The sequence below is a fragment of the Triturus cristatus genome, chromosome 8 (assembly GCF_964204655.1).
Source record: "Triturus cristatus chromosome 8, aTriCri1.1, whole genome shotgun sequence".
NCBI lineage: Eukaryota > Metazoa > Chordata > Amphibia > Caudata > Salamandridae > Triturus > Triturus cristatus.
The window spans coordinates 694,555,577-694,575,982 of record NC_140591.1 but is presented as its reverse complement, the minus strand read 5'-3'; the positions used below and the strand labels follow the sequence as shown (position 1 = coordinate 694,575,982).

General features: G+C 45.8%; 1 long non-coding RNA gene across 1 annotated transcript in view; it reads left to right on the top strand.

Annotated features, from left to right (window-relative positions):
- Window positions 1–20,406, top strand: part of LOC146802554 (uncharacterized) — a 164,330-nt gene that overhangs the window by 65,838 nt on the left and 78,086 nt on the right. The gene's annotated exons all lie outside the window — the stretch shown is intronic.

Below are 20,406 nucleotides of genomic sequence, written 5' to 3'. Positions count from 1 at the left end.
TGATTAAAATAAGCACCCTCAGCATGAAATGATCACAGTCGGAAAACAAGAGCAACACGGCAGCTAAAGAAACAAGGCTTCACAGACAGCCTCAAGAATTATAGTTGAGAACCGCATCAATTGTGAGCATGTGGCAAAGTTGAGGGTGAGTCAGCATAGTGGGCAGCAATGCAGGGGGCCACCAAAGCCAGGCCGTCAGCAAGGCATCCAGGTGCAACCTTGCCAAAGGCATCTTGCTGAGTGAGGGTCCAAGTAGTATGAGGGCGAGGGAAAGAGGTGAGGGTGTAGTGTGAGTGAGCACCAATTGGCTGAGCTTGAGACAGCAACAGAGGAGGCAGGGCACGGCCAGCAACTGCAGAGAGCGAACAGATGAGTGCCAGGGAATCAAGGGAGTTCAGTTTCAATTTTGTGGCTCCACGCAGTCCAAGCAAAGTGGCCAAGTATCGGATGATTGCGAAGGCCAGTGGTCACTGCCCATCACAACATCATGCAGAGCCCCTTCTGCAACATAGGTGGGTGGTTAGCTCTTCCAATTCAAGGGTATGGATCACTTAGCAAGCAAGAGAGACAATTCCAAGAATTTGGATTCAGCTCTGCAGGTTTTTGAGCACTTAAAGAGACCCAAGTAGGTTGAGCTCAGCTAGCATGACACTAATTCGCCCGTCGAATCCAGAGGGGAGCTGCACTACCTTGCAGCAGAAGTTAGAGTAGTGTGGCAACCGAAACATGTGTAACAGGTTGGCCTGGCCGTACGCTTCTGAGGCACTTGGAATAGGAATCAGCATTGGGGACAATGTTTTTAGGAGCTTGGGCATCAGGTGCACCCTGTGGAATTCATTATATTAAATGTATTGGAGACGTGAGTTACAGGAGACTTTATGGCAGCAGTGGCTGCTGCCAAAATAAAGTGGTGAGGCAGCACGAGGAAAATGATTTTTTTTAAAGCACTTACCTGCCAGCTGTCTCGGTGCTCCTCTCTTCCAGAAGTCCCAGGGCCAGCACAGGCTCCTAGAATCCCCACCCAAACCAGACGCTGCACTCATGCTGTGAGAGCAGCGCCTGGATTGGTTTGAGCAGCCTGGTTAGGCGCTCACTAAGGGAATGGGAACCTGTGACATTTCTCCAGCCAGCTGTACAATACAGCTGAGTGGAGAAATTCACTAAGACGGCCGGACAAACTGACATGCATGCTTAACAAGTGCCTGCCACTCCTCCTCCCAGTCCCTGCGCTAGAGTCAAGAGAGGATTGCCTGGCACGGCTCTAGACTTGGCAGCATCGGCTGGCAGTGAAAAATAAAACAATAATAAAATTGTTTTATTATCGTTTTTTTTTACATTATGCAGTGGGGCGATGCTCCACCGCCATTACATAGGAGCCACCGCTGCTTTATGGGGCTATTCTACGATGTTGGTCCACTCCTAAATTCATGAAAGGCCGTACCAAAGCTCCCATTCATTTCGAGTTGCCAAGATCATGTTTCTACTCTTTAGAATGATGTACTTGCCCAGACTTGGGTCCCCTGCTCGCTGTGTCATAGGATCCAAGCTGCATCTCCCTGATGAGGTCCCAGAAGACAGAAAAAGGTCTGGAGTTGCTTGTGTTTTGTTCAGAGGGGATGTTGCCCAGTGCCGTAACGAAACTTGAGGGGGCCCCCTGCAAAGTAAATGAAGGGGGCCTTCCTGCCTGAGTCCACCACCTAGCACATTTGTTGAGAGTGACGCCAGAGCTCAGGGGGCCCTCCCACGGGGGCTGCAGGGCTTATGTTACGCCGGTGATGTTGTCTGGTAGTTCCGGCTTAACTGTTCCAATTGCAGTAGGACCAAGACTGATTTGCTAGGCTTGCTATATATATAATTTTCATTCTTTTTAAAATCAAAAATAGATTTGTAAGCTTGAAGAAATTATAGGCAAATTGACTTAACTTTCCTTTTAGTGTGCTACCTATCTAGACAACACAAGTCTTTTCTTTTACAGAGAAAATGTGTGTAGTCACATTTTTACAGCGTGGAACGTTAGCACAAATGTGTTGAAGGCAGGAGAGGAAGCAAGTTAATTTCTGTTTGATGCATTAAATCCGATTGGTTAATACAATGTGTGAAATGGAAATGAGAGAGTGGCATAAATGAAACACATTATTTGGTTTTTATTGCATTCATTCAACCTGCATTTACCATGTTTGATGGGGAATTGAAGATTTAGTAAAATGAAGAAAGAAGCAACAGATTAGCTGAAGGGTAAAATAAAACTGCTGGTAAATTCCCCTTTGGATACAAGATGTCAGTGTAACTAAATAATTGTTACTTTTTTTTCGAATACACGAGTCCTTATTCTTAGTAACCTTATACCCTGAACATTGGCGGAGCTCTTTTCGTTAAAGGAGGAATGACAGATGCGTGTAGACTGCCACCCGGTGCCTACAATACAAAGTATCCACCTTTTACTCGAGGGCTGGCCTCGGTCCAAGGAGATAAATAAAGGGGAAGATGGTCGCTCATGGCCATTGCCATCATTGTAACTGTGTGTGTGCATGTTTCATGTCGGCGTCTTGCTGTGAGGCCTACTTGCATGCCTAGGTCTGCGCCGTGGCAATTCTTTCTCATATATGACTTTAAAAATACCATTTAAAACTGCTGTCTTTCTTTGTTTTTTAACTACTGAGGAATGCTGCTTTTCACACAGAGCAATTAGTTTCAAGTTCATCTGCTCCATTTTTTTCTCGTTGTAACCAGTTAGGTTTCAAAATGTCCAATAGGTAACTCCCCCTCATATTTCAACAGCAAAATCGTTAAGGGTTTGACCCAGCATTGCAGTACACAAGAAGACACCGACATCACCACTTCCCATCCTGATACCGAAATATGCATGACAGGTGTCTGCTCTTTTAGGCACAATCATGCATTATTTCCTTAGGTATGCTTCATTACCACCTGGTCCATCTTCCTCGTCCCAGTCAGTGTTTAATGTGAAACAATGGTTGCAGGAGGGGCCCACTTACACTTCTTTTTGGGGACCAGCACCTTTTTAGGTCTCGGCTGCGCTTGCGCAGTCTCGCTCCGAGGTTTAATGTTTTCAGAGGAGGGGCTTGAACCCGCCCCTCTTCTCCCCTCTTCTCCATTGGCTGGCCTCTTAAATGCTGGTCAGCCATTGGAGAAGAGCTTTGTCTCTCCAAACAAGCCCCGTCTTTTTCGGATTCGGGGGCGTGTTTTTTACTTTCTTTCTCTCCTCTGGAATGTAAACATTCCAGCCAATGGCAAGAGGAGAGAAAGAAAAACACGCCCCCGAATCTGAAAATGCTGCTGCGTTTCTCCGAGGCATTTCTGCTTGACCTCGGAGAAACATGGTGGTGTTCAGGGCGATTCCCTCAACGACTGGCAGCTGGGCTCGCTCGCCACGGCAGCACGTAAGACTTGTTCACAGAAGCTTCAGGTACGTATACAAGGCAGCACCGCTACACGGAGAAGTTAGAGAGGTCACTGCCAGCGCCCCCAATGGCAGCAGGATAGCACGAACTGCCTTATTCCGGGAGGCAGGCTGGGCAGTATAAACTGAATGGCGTGAAGTGCTTCGATGCCAGACAAAATCGCGAAGCACGTAAGAATTCCCCTTTTATTTAAAGGTGGAGACGCCTTTTGTGCAACGTGTACTGAAATGTCCAAGTTCCACATTGTGCCTCATAATTCGCCTTTGTGCTGCTTCGGCTTTCTTTTGGTGATTACTCCAACCGCATAAGGGGGTCATCTGCCGCCACATAATTCCAGTGGTCCTGCCCACAGCCCAGTGGGAAGAGCGTGGTGATCTGCCGGGGGTGGCATCAGCAGGGACGACCCTTCAGTGGCGAGTCGGAATATGCAGCATCTCGCCCTGCCTAGTGGCTGGCCAGTGTACATATCTGCACTGTTGTAAGCCAGTGAACTTCCCCGTCTGGAGCCTCCCCTGGTGGCCGGGCTCACTGGCACCAGTGACGCCCTGGACGACAAGCGGAGGTTTCCTTCGGGGCACCTCTACTTGCGTGTCTCCTTCGTGCACTTCTCACTGTTTCCCCGTTTTACCCGGTTTTACTTTCCAATGTCTTCCATTCAAGTCAAGTCAAATAGTTTTTCGTCTTTACTTTCTCTTCTATTTTTACTTTCTTTTTTTAATTTACTTTCTCGTTGTTTCCTTTCCCTTTTCCCGTTTCTCTCTTCCCCTTTCTCTTTTACACTTGATTTTCTCCTTTTCCGTTTCGGGTGGCTTGCTTTTGGTCCTGGCTGATGCACTGTGTGACTGTGGAAACGTCCCTTTCCTGTCCGCTCTTGAATCGTATTTAGCATCATTTTCCAAGTTAGGCTCGATGAGTTTCGCGCCCTTACTCTAATCTAACCCTGACCGCAGACATTTCCCAAAGGCAAGATGTAAGCAGCAAGGTGCACAGCTATGTATATAAGCTGGGCACAACCAGGCTTGCTGTTAACTGAGGCGGCGGAGGAGCGAGGGGGAGACATTAACAGTCCCCGACGGCCGCTCCTGCCGCCTCCTGCCCACGTCCAGGTTAAGGATTTCACGGATTCCTCGGTGCCGTCCGCTCTTACAGCAGCCGAGGCAAATGAAGGCGAGGAGAGAAAAAGTCGCTCCAGACCGGCTCCCAATCTCGCTCTAATATACCTGTGTAATAGACTAGCAGAGGGTATCGCCACGAGTCCCTGAGGCGCTCGGTGCTTCACTGGAATGCGCAGGCTTGCTCGGCTTCTCCAGACGGGCTGGGGGAGGAGAGGTCTGTGAGCCACTCAGGTCGTCTGCGTCAATGCAGCGCTTCTCCAGCTGGACAGAATGACACATACACCAGGGATGGACATTCACGGCTCTCCTGTGCGGCAGGGCGCCACTGAAGTATGTTTACAAAAGGTATGCGAGACCTATTGCATTACAAATTGATATTCTTAAATGGCTTCTAAAATGGCGGAGGCAAAGTAACCTCGAGTCCCATCTAGATGTTGAGCATATATATAATTGTTCTTCTCTGTCTAAAATCTTTCAAATTGTGCGGGCTGCTGTAGCGCCTCCTGCGCCCCGTGTTGCAGGCCGCTGTGCCACATACAGATGGTTAACAAGTATTAATTCTAGATTTCGTCAGTGTTCTGGCAAAGTCTGTCCCCAGACCAGTTAAAGCGCTTTCATTGTTTACACTTCTTAAAATTGTTGGGGAACTGCGGGTGGGCCGCACTTTGATTCCTTGCCTCATGCACGAATGTCCCGGGAGCCGCCCCTCCCCCCCCCCTTCACTGAGAGGGTGTGTCTTGCGTCGTGTCTCACCACACGCTAACACTTGCACAGCTGCACCAGCTGTTATTAGAGCCCCAGTGAGTGGCTGAAAACACGACCGGGAGTAGACATCGCACAGGTTTAGGACAGAGATCTGTGCACACGAAAAATGACGCTCCAGTGAGTCTCACCCAAACACACATACTTTCCTTCTCTTTCCTTCTCTCGCTTCTTCTTATCCTCTTTTCTCATATATTATTCTTATTTCTTTTTCTTTCCCACTTCATTTTCTTTCATCCTCTCAATTCTTTTTCATTCTTGTAGATATTTATTTCCTTCTCTATGAGTGTCGCACACAGACGCACACTTTTCTTTCTTTTTTATTTCGCTGCTTCAAAAATCACAAATCTCAAAACGTCTTTTCCACCTTTCAGATAATCTGTCAATTTTTATTAGTCATTTTTTTTTTTAAATGCTTAATTTTTAGTGATAAATGCAAAGATCTAGAAACAACGGTGCCACTTCTGCTTTGGCTCCCAAGATCAATGTGTATGTGTCTAGATCTATGTGTGTGTGGTTCTGTATGTGTGTGTGTGTGGCTGTGTGTGTATGTGTATGTGGCTCTGTGTATGTATGTGTGGCTCTGTGTGTGTGGCTTTGTGTGTGTGGCTCTGTGTGGGTGGCTTTTTTTGTAGGTGGCTCTATGCGTGGGTGGCTCTGTCTGTGTGTGGGTAACTCTGTGTGTGTGTAGGTGGCTCTATTTGTGTATAGGTGGCTCTATGTGAATAGCTCTGTGTAGGTGGCTCTGTGTGGGTGGCTCTGTGTGGGTGTGTGGCTTTGTGTAGGTGGCTCTGTGTGTGGGTGCAAATGCAATAGGTCTCGCATTTGAGAGAGATTAAGCTATTGACATTGTAAATAACAATGCTGTTTCTTTAAATGTTTTAAAAACAAAAACATAAACAAAAATAATGTCATGAGCAATGCCAATAGCTCTAACTTTAACAATGCCGAGACCATTGCCTTGTAAATGCTTGTTTCCAATAGACGTTGATCCAGAGGAAGTGAGAGCACAGCACAGAAGGGTGGGGGGAGGAAGAAAAGATAAACAACAGTGACAAAGTAAGAAAGCAGGGATGAAAAAGAACCTGCAAGAGTCAGGTGAAGGAACAAGGAGTGCTTGGTGGTGGATGCAAGAGGCATGGGATGGAATCAAGACTACGCAGCCTAGATATTTGGCACTCTGACTATCGAAAGGACCGGCTGGTAGCATCGAGACAAAGCTTTGGGCCCAGCACTTACTTTTTTATAAAATGTAGCACTCGTTCTAGTCATAGACTCACGTACAGCTTACATTTTTAGGTTATCCTCATTCCTACTTCTCGCCCTACTTCTCATCCATCATCCCTAGTTCTCATCCATCATACCTACTTCTCTTTCATCATCCCAAATTCTCATCTCTCATCCCTGCCTCTCATCCCTCATCCTTGCTTCTCATCCATCATCCCTACTTTTCTTCCATCATCCATTCTTCTCATCCCTGCTTCTCATCACTACTTCTCATCCATCATTCCTACTTCTCATCCCTTATTCCTGTTTCTCATCCCTTTTTCTCATTCATAACCCCGACGTCTCATCCATCATCTCTACTTCTCTTCCCTGCTTCTCATCCCTACTTCTCACCCATCATTCCTACTTCTCATTTATAATCCCTACTTCCCACCCATCATCCTTACTTATCATCCCTACTTCTCATTCATCATCCCTAGTTCTCACCCATCATCCTTACTTCTCATTCATCATCCCTCAGTCAGACCAACACACTTTCAATGTTGTGAAGCACCCCTCCATATTGATCAGTTGGCAACAGTCAATCAGAGTTAAGGGAGAGGGCTGCATTCTCTTGATCTGGCCACTGATGAAACAGCCTTCCCATTGCACATGCTGGTTGAGGACAGAGGAGAGGAAATGCAACTGGTTTTGCTTCCAGTGAATCCAAGACTGTACAGCATTTCATTAGAGTAAGTGCTTTTCTGTTTACACAGGCCTATGTGGGGAAGACTAGGAGCCTCCCGCCTGGGCCATAACTTAACACTTGGAGAGAGGACTATACAGAAACCCTTTACTGTTTTAAAAAAAAAAAATTATTTAAGTTTGCTTTCAGAGGTTCCCAAATGTGTTTAGGGAGCAGGTCCACATAATTGAGCATCTGTTCTTGGCAGAATATTAAGTCCTTGAACCACTCCTTGAACTTGGGAGCTCTACCTCGTCCCCATCTGCATGCAATTCTGCGCTTGGCCATCAGTAGTGCATGAGCAACATATCTGCGAGAGGGTTTGTATATGAGTTCAGTGTAACCTAATAATGCCAGCAGTGGAGACGGTTCGAGTGTCAGTGACGACATCTGTTCCAGCGCACCAAAGACCTGGCGCCAGTATTCATAAACCCCCGGGCAGTTCCACGCCAAGTGGGAGAAATCAGCTCCTTCCATCCCACATCTGTCGCATCTATCATTATCTCTGAGTTTATATTTGTACGTTTTGGCTGGGGTGTAGTACAGACGGTGTAAAGATTTGAAGTGGATAATCCACAGTCTGCTACTAGCCGATACCTGTTCTGTTTGTAAGCAGCAATAAGACCATTACATGACTGATATTTCACACCTCAATTCCTTGTCCCAATGTATTCGAGCAGGACACTGACCCATCATCTGCTGAGTGTGCAGTGCATGGTGTAGCGCTGAAACAGCGTATTCAGGGGATGTGGACTGCAGTATCGTATGAAGTGGAGCCAGAGTTGGAGGCTCTAGTAGGTATGCTGGAGTTTTGTCCTTAATGCCTTGCCTAAGCCTCACATATAAAAAAAAGTCTAATGGCGTAGGCATAACAGATCTGTTCTAGGGTGCGAAATTTCCCATTTTGATATAGATCACCCCAAAACGTTATGTTTGTCTTCGTCATGACTTTACAGAACACAGTCTCCTGTAACAGCTGCATGCATGGGTGATACGCCAGTGGAAGCAGCGGAGATTAAATCATGGGAGCCTGTAGCAATTTGGCTATACGTCGCCAAGCGGTCACCGTACATGTGGCGTCGTGGTGTCTTTCTCACAAGGCTGGGGAACGCTGCATATCATGCCTTCCAAAGGTATTGGATCTGCGAGTCATTGTTCCACTGCTATGTGTGGTATGTATCTGGGTGGATTGAACCAGTAGTGAGCGTAGTGAGCCTGGGCACATATGTAGTATAGATCCAGGTTTGGGACATTGAACCCACCGTGAGAATATGGCCTGGTAATTATGTCCCATTGCAGTCTTGGTTGTTTACCTCCCCATGTCAATCTGATCAGTTCGGATCGTAAAGCTGTGAAGAAATGTCTGCCTGGGTAGTATGGCATGTTCATAAATAAGTATAGTAACTGCGGGAGAACCACCATTTTAATAAGAGAGGTACGTCCTACCACTGATAGGGGCAGGGAGATCCAGCGTGTAACACAGCTCATAATATTCTCTAACGACCTGCCATAGTTAAGGAGCATTAGTTCCTCCCTTTCTTTGGTGATGCGAATACCCAGATATTTTACTTCAGAGTTACACCACAAGCACCTGGCACATGGCATACCTTAATGCTTTGTCCTGGTGATGTTGCCGCAGTTTAGCCGCAAGTGGCTCAATGGCTGGCGCAAAATGTAAAGGGGATAAAGGGCACCCCTGTCTAGTGCCTTTGGTAATTGGGAAGGCCAGTGACATCTGCCCATTGATCAGAACCTTAGCTGTCAGGGATTTATACAACAGACCTATCCATGATAAGAACCCCACTGGCATTCCCATGCGCTGTAATAATCCCAGTAAGTAGTCCCATTCTACTGAATCTAACACTTTTGTGACGTCCAGAAAGACTGCCACAAGCGCCAAATTGGAGTCTACATTTTGAAATATAGAGAAGAAAGTACGAAGATTGTGAGAGGTTGCCTGCCCTGGAATAAACCCCGCCTGGTCGGGGAGGACCAATTTTTCCAACAACAGGTTTAACCTATTGGCCAGTATTTTAGCCAAGATTTTAGCGTCAGAGTGTAGCACACACAGAAACAGGAAGTAACGAGGAGAAATTAAGATATTTCTCCTCGTTACACCTTGCCTGGGAAGTCGGATCTTTTTGGCACATTCCCAAGTCTACCACTTTGGGTAAATCTCAGAATGTGTCAAAAACCATGGGAATTGCGTGGGGACACCCACACAATGCCATGCCTTCCCAGAGCAGAGTAATGCAACACAGCGATTTATGCTGCATTGCCTTACTCCAGAATTATGAAGCCACTCAGGGCCACGCAGGGTGACCTTGCGTGGCTTCATTAATCACATTTTGGACTTGCGTCACGCTTTCACCACGTTTCATGGTGCAACACTGATGCAACTCCACTTATAAATATGGCCCTTGTTGTCACCAGATTTGCCTGTGAAGTGATAGTGAATTATAGAGAAAACATTTTCCATTGTACTCAACCGAAAATGATGCCTGGTATGAACAGGTTAAATTATTCGAACCAACCATCTATAGTATATTTTCTGTGCTATGCGGAGGCCTCTTCATCATACACCATTACAAGGCCTGCTTTGGAAGTCAATGTTAGATTAGGCTCAGCAGCTGCAGCACAAGAGCCAGGAGAAAGCTTCACTTTGTGGTTCCAAGGTAGACTATCTGTCACCAGAAATCAAGAAGGCTGAATCAGACATTTTCAAGAGATTAAGGTCATAATTATCTCTATCTGAAGACGATGGAACTGATTTAAGTTCGGGAGGTAATGGAAAGTCCTCCAATCACTGGAAGAAGTGCTGAATCTGCAATCTGCAATCTTCAAGGGTGGAGTTTCCTCCTCCATCGGGACAATATGGTGGAAGTCCACCAGTGTATTCGCTTTTCGACCTAGTGTGTTATCACCAGGATTGTAGGATTTTTAACTACAACTCATTTCTAAATTGGGGGTGATGAGCCCTCAAACTCGGTATGTAGAGATGTCATTGTAGATATCCTTTTTAAGCAACCCAGATCCTTCACAAATAACCTTGGGTTATTCCAAGGAACACTGTAGAAGGTTGTACCTAATATGAGCACTTTAGGGAAACACATTTTAGTTTGCTTGACGACCTCTTGCGAGGCAGTTAATGTTGCCTGCTTTTATTTTTTATTTACAAAATGTATTGTCTTAATTTTTATAGTTATAAAAAAAAATAGTTAAATGTGAACCTTGTTAGCAAGCCAGAAGAAAACTATACTATAGAGAAGGTTTTGTTCCATGTATGAAAATAGGGATAATTTCCGGTTGTGGGGTGTTGCATATTTCTCTTGGCCGGATACCCTTTTCATGTCATTTTTGTCCTTCAGAGACAGCTTCATGCAAAAAAATTCAAGCAGGAACTTTGAAAGTGGCCTGCACTCTGGCTCAGAGGCATTTTCTACTCAAACCAGCCTCCCACCATATCGCACATGGCTTTTACATGTGTATAATCCTCACGCAGATGGTGGGAAAAATGTTTTCATTTAATAGATGTAATGTTGACAAAACGTATGCATATTACACGGTATTTTTAAGTGGTGTATCTTCCTCGACTGCCAGCTGTGGATTGTCCTGAAAGTTAGAAGACAGGAGAGTTGTGCAGACCTCTCACTATGAAACCTGCAAGGGAGAAGACAACAAAGACCCTCATATCTAGCTCAGCAACTAACATCAACAGTAGAGTAGGTTAGCACCATGAACATAGTTTATGTAAACTAAATACTCCCAATAGAACGGTGTAAACAACAACCATCTTTGCCTACTGTGGGTAGATGGATAATATGCTCAACTGTGCAAGTTCATAAGAATGCAGTTCTTGCAACAACAAAAAGAAGACACTGCCTTGCGTGTCTCTGCCCTGTTAAGGCATTCCATGGGTGGACTGTGGGTATTCTCACACATCCACCCATGGTTATTGGCACATTCCTAGGAGTAACAAGGAGAAATATGTTTCTTTTTCTTCTTTTTTTCTCTTTCCATGTGTGCGGCATCCTGGGTTTCATTGTGCAGGAGGCATAGAGATACCCTCATTGCAATGGAGCCACACCCCCATGCAAATGAGGCAACACCCTCCAGTGATGCGCCAGTGCTATCTGTATTGCAGAAAGGACTGCACAAGCGTCTGAGGCCCTGTCTGCAAAATCAAATTGCCCAAAGGGGCGCGCAAAGCAGGCGCACACGCCCGTTACACCCTTTGTTTAATACGGTCTCTGGTTCCTTATCATTGTCTGTGCGCTGTTGAGCACAACAACTCAGCTGGGCAAACGCTCCCCTCCAAATCACCCCTATAATGGCTGAGGCCTGCCTAGGCCTATGAAGGGTTGTGGAGGTGGAAGGTCTTCCAGGCTGCTGCTCTGGAGATCTTTGCTTGCCCTGGAGTCTGGGGAAGCAGTGACACCTCTCTTGGTGACCATGGCATCATCTTTAAGCAAGAGGCAATCTTTGTGGTGTGGGAGGGCTGATGCACAAGTGCTGGCCTGCCCTGTTGGCTGTGTCCCCGCAGTATACATGGGGCTCCACAGGCTGCCAAGATTGCGGGGCCTCTTGTTGCCTCAGTGTGCTACTGCGTCACACATCTAAGTGTGGACACTGCTTTCCACTAATTGTAGGAAGCAGGGTGGGCACAAAGCAAGCCATTCTGCTAGTAGTTCATGGCAGCAAGAGTTTTTCTACAAAATGAAATCAGATTTCTGCAGCTGTATCACATGTGACACAGAAGCTGTGACAAACATAGAGACAAACGTGTTAGAGAAGGATACGTGAATTATAGCACCACCATTGGCAACACTACCCACCCCACCACACATAGCATGCATGCTAATAAATAAACACACAACACAATTTTTGTTTGGGTAAAACTGCTGAGAGGGCTAGAGGGCTGCCCTCTTTAGTGGCCCCCTGCGGGGGCCTCTGGCAGCCGCAATTTACCAAGACCTATAGTGACAGTAGACGGAAGCTTGGCAACCAGAAGGTCACAAAAGCTAATGAATAAGCGGGCCTGAACAAAGTGGGTCAAATACTAATGTGTTTCATGTGCTCCACCATGCACAGAGGCATTCTGTCCTCTTGGACGAGCAGTGCACTTGTCCCACTTTACAAGAAATACCTCTAAAACGAGGCAACACATCATAGATCAATAAGCATGCTTCACACTGACAGCAGGATTTGGAAAAAGATTGCCGTGGGGGTCTTTTTATGATTAGATACAAGCAATGCACATCTCAAACAGGTTCAGGGAGGTTTTCAAGACAGTCTATTTAAACTGTTGACCAGAGTTTTGGACACAAACATGAAGATGCTATGAAAATGCTATTGTGTGCGGCATACCTGGATTTCATATATACATACGACTCAGCACATTTTAGGTGGAACTATCACCCATAAAGATGGATTCCAATCTCTTCTGTGTAATAAGAAAGCTGCACATAGATACCACATCCCAGATATTGTGAAGGGAAACTTATCTCAAGCCTCACTGCAAGTACTGCAGTTCAATATAGACTCCACTTGCCATCCATCATGGTTCCATCATACCTCCATTCCATTTACAAGACAGTCATGCAGCATCACGCCATGTTCTGGTCGCCGGATTATGCCAAGTACCCTTTCTACATTATGCAGCTGAATCTGTATGTATCGTGAGAGTAACACACGTATCACAGTAGAGAAGTATTGCCAAGCAAAGAACCTTACGAACAACAACAGCGATAGCTAAAGTTTTACTTTTTGGTGGGATCACCACAGACCCGGTTAAAGCCCTCTTGGCGATATAAGAAAAATGAAGGAATGTGAAAGAGTTTTTGCACTGGGGCATCTGAATAGTACATTGTCTGAGTTGTCACCGCCATTAGAATCAGGAGGTGGTGAAGGTAGAAGGCCTTTGACCTGGTTAGGACCCATGACCACACAAGATCCCAAAAAGTAGATATAAAGTCCAAATTCAGCAACTCTGGCTTATGGGACAGAGTTGATCGGTTCAGGCATCACCTTGGAGCAACTGGCTGTTTCTGAACGTTCTTGTGGACGTATTTTGCTAATTTTCTTAAACAACTCTTCTATTATAGCCTTGGAGCAATGTCTCAGATATACACCACTGAGTGAACGAATTAAGCCCCCCCACCCCAATCCCCAGGATAGGCTCTAAAACTCTTCAGGTCCTAAGCTAACCACCTGATTAATTAAATGACCAATGAAATAATAATTGATGCCAAATAATTCAAACCTCTGTGAGATGAATTACAAAACCTGAGTCTGGGAGGTTTCATCCAAACATGTTCCTGGAACAAAAGACTGCCAACTCATGTTCTGAAAACTGTTTCAGGAACAGCACACCACAGGCTACAGGGAAAACAATAGCAATCAGAACATTTCCAATCGCTAGCTATGTTAATACAACAAACATGCATTTCTATTTCACATGTTCAGGCACCATTAATAGAGAAAGAGGACTGTTTATCCTGCCAAGGTTTAATTACCGGGTACTCGCTACAATTCCATATAAAAGTAATCAAACAGTGTGATACACTGCATGCTAATTTGTTCTCCCTATTCTCAAACTGACAGGAAAATATTCCCCCAAAACTTTAAGGAATCAAATACTCCTGAAGTGCAGACAGAATTGGTGATCCTGGGAACAACACATTTCCTCAGTAACAAGCTATCTTAAACAATGTGACAACATGTTCATACAAACAACCCTATAAGTGAGATTAAGTCAAATATTTACTCCTTTAATCCTTCAGAGAAAATGTACCTGTGTGGGGGAAAAGGGGCCAAAATTGTGTTTCCTTTCCTTTTTCTTTCTCTGTTTTATGTCAGTTCTAGAGACCTCTTTAGCAGTCTTGGCAGCCGTTGTTTTCCCAAAAAATCTGATAAAAAAACATACATATATATATATATTCAAGGCTCAGTGGGGTGTCCAACAAGGTAAGCAGCACTCGAACGCAGCTCCGCTTTTCCCCGTAAAAGCTTTATTTGGTGTGTATGTCATCCATTCTCAGTCCTTATTAAAGCATACAACCGCAGCCTTACGCGTTTCGTGGCTTCACTTCATCAGAGGCTGAGCGGTCGAAAGAGGCATTGCGGGTCACATCTTCCTTTTAAACAATATCCTACGCTGTCATGCAGCTGCTCTGAAGGAGTCTGTAAGTAGTGCCTATGGGAGATGTAGTCCGCCATTTCTCCTCAGATGGATGCCTCTTAAATGAATGCTGGGTACAAAGCTCATCATGAGCCCCAAGAAGCGATGTCATACTTAATCCAGGAGGCGCATTCCACTGTAGAGTCCCTCAATGAGACTCCGTGGCCCCCTTTGAATCTGGGGTGGTGCTTGCTTAGCGGCAGGACGGCCGCTTTAATGTTCAAGGCTCAGTGGGGTGTCCAACAAGGTAAGCAGCACTCGAACGCAGCTCCGCTTTTCACCGTAAAAGCTTTATTTGGTGTGTATGTCATCCATTCTCAGTCCTTATTAAAGCATACAACCGCAGCCTTACGCGTTTCGTGGCTTCACTTCATCAGAGGCTGAGCGGTCGAAAGAGGCATTGCGGGTCACATCTTCCTTTTAAACAATATCCTACGCTGTCATGCAGCTGCTCTGAATGAGTCTGTAAGTAGTGCCTATGGGAGATGTAGTCCGCCATTTCTCCTCAGATGGATGCCTCTTAAATGAATGCTGGGTACAAAGCTCATCATGAGCCCCAAGAAGCGATGTCATACTTAATCCAGGAGGCGCATTCCACTGTAGAGTCCCTCAATGAGACTCCGTGGCCCCCTTTGAATCGGGGGTGGTGCTTGCTTAGCGGCAGGACGGCCGCTTTAATGTTCAAGGCTCAGTGGGGTGTCCAACAAGGTAATCAGCACTCGAACGCCACCCCAGATTCAAAGGGGGCCACGGAGTCTCATTGATATATATAAGTACATACATAAATGGAAATTTGATCTCCCGACTTCTGCTACTGGTCTGTTGGAAGTGTCTTTTACATTGTGCTTCTGCCCACCACTGCATACAGTGTTTGGCAGGGGGTGAGCCCACTTCCCCCACTGGCTGTCTTGCACTGTAATGGACGGCAAATTTGGCAAAATAAAAACAATGCATGCTTGCCAAGAGCATTTCTATTGGCTTTGCTAATGCTTGTTTTATGATTGATACCTACATTTTCTGCATGAAAAATATTTTTGCGAGAGGTTTAACATTGCCTTGTTTTTTTCCAGGACAGGAAAAACATGAGAATGAGCTAAAATGGTGTGATAACATTTCTTCTAATCCAATATTTTACCTCAGTGCCACAACCGCATAAACATGTGAAGGGATCGTGCCTCGTGCCACGTGCTCCGGCGGAGGAGACAAAAGATACCTGCCTAAGGACATGTGAACAAGTAGACAAAGTACATACTACATGACTGGCATCGCCCACTGACTGTGCTTCACAGTTGGCACTGCTATCTGTTCTGAGGTGTCCAAATAAAAAGATTTTCCATCAACAACCAGCTTTGAAAAACACCTGTAAAGGGCCCAGCAGTGTATAGTTCATTGTAGGTGCTGATCCAGGGTTGACTGGCAGCTCAAACCCTGCAGACTGACCTTGGCACTTATTACGAGTTGCCCGGTGTTAGCTGCGATATTTAACGCGCCTGATAAATAACAACACAGAAGGGTAAATTTATTAACATGTGTAAATATCACTTATTACGAGTTTTCCCCTAAAATGGGGAATAACATGCGGATTTTGGTACATGCCCCCGTAATGACAGGGCATTATTCTTCCTTAACATTTCGACAGGTTTAACCTGCTGAAGTTTAACGGGGCAGGGGTTTGTTATCGCACCCAGTTATTGTCAGAATAGTAAAGCAGGCCTCTGTGCATGCAGATCATGTTTCCAGCAGTGCAGCTCTAAGGGGCAACAGCAGCTTGACCTGTACACTCTTTTTGTACAGCGCGCCTCAACACTGGATCGAGGCTGTGGGCCAGAGCCAGAAGCTGTGCTGCTCTCCCATTTCAGTTTTTCCTCACATTTACTGTCTTTACTACAGCACTCGCAGTGCCCTGTACTTACCTCAGCTATCAAGTGTTGCAACCAGGTAAAAACCAACAGTGCTCGTTGTACAACTCCCGTGAAAACAGCAGAAGGCCACTGTGGCTTGTTACATTGAATACACGTATGTGAAAACGTAGCTAAAAATAACATGAGTTCTAAATAAATGAGCAACATAACGAAAACAACCTTCAAATGAATATTAACATAATGAAATAACATCTCTTCTAACATTTCTAACGCAAAACGTAGCTTTACAGAGGTATAAACAAGCATTTACAATGCAACGGTCTCGGCATTGTTAAAGTTAGAGCTATTGGCATTGCTCATGACATTATTTTTGTTTATGTTTTTGTTTTTAAAACATTTAAAGAAACAGCATTGTTATTTACAATGTCAATAGCTTAATCTCTCTTAAATGCGAGACCTATTGCATTTGCCTCCACACACAGAGCCACACACACAAAGCCACCCACCCACACAGAGCCAACCACACAAAGCCACCTACACAGAGCTATTCACATAGAGCCACCTACACACAAATAGAGCCACCCACACAGAGCCACCTACACACACACACAGTTACCCACACACAGACAGAGCCACCCATGCATAGAGCCACCTACAAAAAAAGCCACCCACACAGAGCCACACACACAGAGGCACACACACACCCACACACACACACACATAGAGCCTTCCACACACACACAGAGCCACCCACACTTACAGAGCCACGCACACAAAGCCACACACACAGAGCCACACATACATACACAGAGCCACATACACATACACATACACACACACAGCCACACACACCAACAGAACCACACACACACATAGATCTAGACACATACACATTGATCTTGGGAGACAAAGCAGAAGTGGCACCGTTGTTTCTAGATCTTTGCATTTATCACTCAAAATTAAGCTTTTTAGAAAAAAAATGACTAATAAAAATTGACAGGTTATCTGAAAGGTGGAAAAGACATTTTGAGATTTATGATTTTTGAAGCATACTTTTTGTGCGACACTCATAGAGAAGGAAATAAATATCTACAAGAATGGAAAGGAATTGAGAGGATGAAAGAAAATGAAGTGGGAAAGAAAAAGAAATAAGAATAATATACGAGAAAAGAGGATAAGAAGAAGCTAGAGAAGGAAGGTATGTGTGTTCGGGTGAGACTCACTGGAGCGTCATTTTTCGTGTGCACAGATCTCTGTCCTAAACCCGTGCGATGTCTACTCCCGGTAGTGTTTTGAACCACTCACTGGGGCTCTAATAACGGCCGGTGCAGCTGTGCAAGTGTTAGCGTGTGGTGAGACACGACGCAAGACACACCCTCTCAGTGAAGGGGGGGAGGGGCGGCTCCGGGGACACTTGTGCATGAGGCAAGGAATCAAAGTGCTGCCCACCCGCAGTTCCCCAACAATTTTAAGAAGTGTAAACAATGAAAGCGCTTTAACTGGCTCCCTATAAGAGAGGATCGAGAAAGTGCAGTAGTGCTGCTATCAAAGGTGCAGCAGGTGCAGTGGCACCTGCTTCCAGAGGCCTAAGAGGGCACTGGACCCAGATAGTTGTTATATTATTGCTCTACAAGTGCAGCGGTTAGGGGCCTGTTTTCCGTGCTTGCACTAGGGCCCTTGCACACTTGATAGTGAAAACCACCCAACTCTTGTGTTGGACCTCAAAGCGTCTGAATTGCCACACGTGTCCTGACACTAATCACAGATAGCTCACAGTGAAACACGGGCTGTTAGGGAGGGCATTGTCAACCATGAGCAAGATACGGAGGAGAGGGTGGCGTGGCAATGCAGGGTAGCTGGGTGGAGGGGGAGGAATCAACAGGCCCATAGGAAGTTGTTCCGCATGCATTAATTTCCATATGTTGGCATGTGCCTTAATGCTTCTGTGAAACAGAACCCCGGTTAGTGAACGTCGCCCTTTGTTTTTGAATGAAATCGGAATGCGCTGCGTGGCGGCCGCTGGAAGTCTGCGGAAGCGGTCCTGGAATGCACTTGGCCGGGTTCCCTGAGCGGGATCAGCTGACGATGCGGAATGAGAGACCGGGACACGCAGCTGCCTTTCCTCGGAAGCGCAGAGGGCTCAGTCAGGCACGATGCCGGGGATTCTGATTAGGGCGCGCAGGGAGTAATAAGTAACGCAGGCCCCTGCAGCGGGATTGTGGGTGCTTCAGGGGGCCCCCATTTAGCCTAAGGTCAAGACTGTGACACGTGGGAGACTCTGGCGCCTCGTTATATTCTGGAGGGGCGCGCCATCTTGTTGCATTATGCAATCAACGATTATGAGACAATGTGGAAATTGGACATTTCAGTACACATTGCACAAAAGGCGTCTCCACCTTTAAATAAAATGGGAATTCTTACGTGCTTCTCGATTTTGTCTGGCATCGAAGCACTTCACGCCATTCGGTTTATACTGCCCAGCCTGCTGCCCGGAATAAGGCAGTTCGTGCTATCCTGCTGCCATTGGGGGCGCTGGCAGTGACCTCACTAACTTCTCCGTGTAGCGGTGCTGCCTTGTATACGTACCTGAAGCTTCTGTGAACAAGTCTTACGTGCTGCCACGGCGAGCGAGCCCAGCTGCCAGTCGTTGAGGGAATCGCCCTGAACACCACCATGTTTCTCCGAGGTCAAGCAGAAATGCCTCGGAGAAACGCAGCGGCATTTTCAGATTCGGGGGCGTGTTTTCTTTCTCTCCTCTTGCCATTGGCTGGAATGTTTACATTCCAGAGGAGAGAAAGAAAGTAAAAAACACACCCCCGAATCCGAAAAAGACGGGGCTTGTTTGGAGCGACAAAGCTCTTCTCCAATGGCTGACCAGCATTTAAGAGGCCAGCCAATGGAGAAGAGGGAAGAAGAGGGGCGGGTTCAAGCCCCACTTCTGAAAATCATTAAATCTCGCGAGCGAGACTGCGCAAGCGCAGCCTTCGCTAGCCGAGACCTAAAAAGGGCAGACCTTATATTGCCCCAAATTTTCAGGTCTGGCTTGACAGCGCAACTCTCTGCTTTCCTAAAGTATTACCAAATCTTTAGAATACATGTAGAGTTGTGTTTGGCTCTGTCTAAAGGAGTGTTCTATTTCACCTCCTGCTATTGGCTGTTGAGTGTATTATTACTTCACGTTAGACAGGTCTTGCATTGCCAAGCACAATACACTATTTCACGTCAAAAGATCTTTGCGTCATTATACATTAAATGCATAATCTCATAGATATATTTAATAGAGAAAGCAACATTTTCTGTTTTGTCTTTTTTACTACATGAGGCTTTTTATTGCTTTAGCCAGGAATTAAAAATACAAGTTAGACCTATTGACTTTGCCAAATGCTTGTTTTCAATACAGCCTCAGCAGGTCTAGTCCTTCACTCATATAAGAAATAGGCTATCTAGCCTTCTTCAGAAGTGGTGAGATCAGCATAAGCTGCATGGTGATTCTCTCCTGTTTTGGAAGAATTCAGTGAAGTCAATAGATACTTGACTTCAGAGACCCGTCAAGAGCACACAGCTAGTCCTCCTATTCTGTCCATGCACAGATCCAGGTGAGACCTAACAATCCCATAGTTCCTCATGAAGCCAGGGCCTTTCCTAGACATGTAGTATGTCCAGTGACTCCTCCAGATCACTACTGGAGTGCATGGATCCTTCTTCAGTGCAGTGGACAGATCCCTCAGTGAGGACCCATGCCGTAGCCAGAGGAGTCCAAGATGTGGTCAGAAGCCCACCTGAAGCCAGACTGAGATAGGTGCAGCCCATAGATGCCACAGGATATGAAGTCCCTTTATGAGACTCTAAGACCCCCATCCACACTCTAACATTGGCATGTCTCCTCATTGTGTTTGGGTAAGTATCCCCAAGAACTCCTGTGAACCCATGAAAGGTTTAGAATTTCTGCCAGGGGGCTATTTCATTGGGCCTGGTGCTCTCCACCTCTGGAGCACAGTTGGCAATCATTTGCACATGTAAAGGGCCCTTCAAGAAGAGGAATAATTGTAAAGGTTGTTTTTTTTTCTTCTTACCTCCTGAAGGTTTCTTTTGTCTTCCTCTACCTCTGTATTAC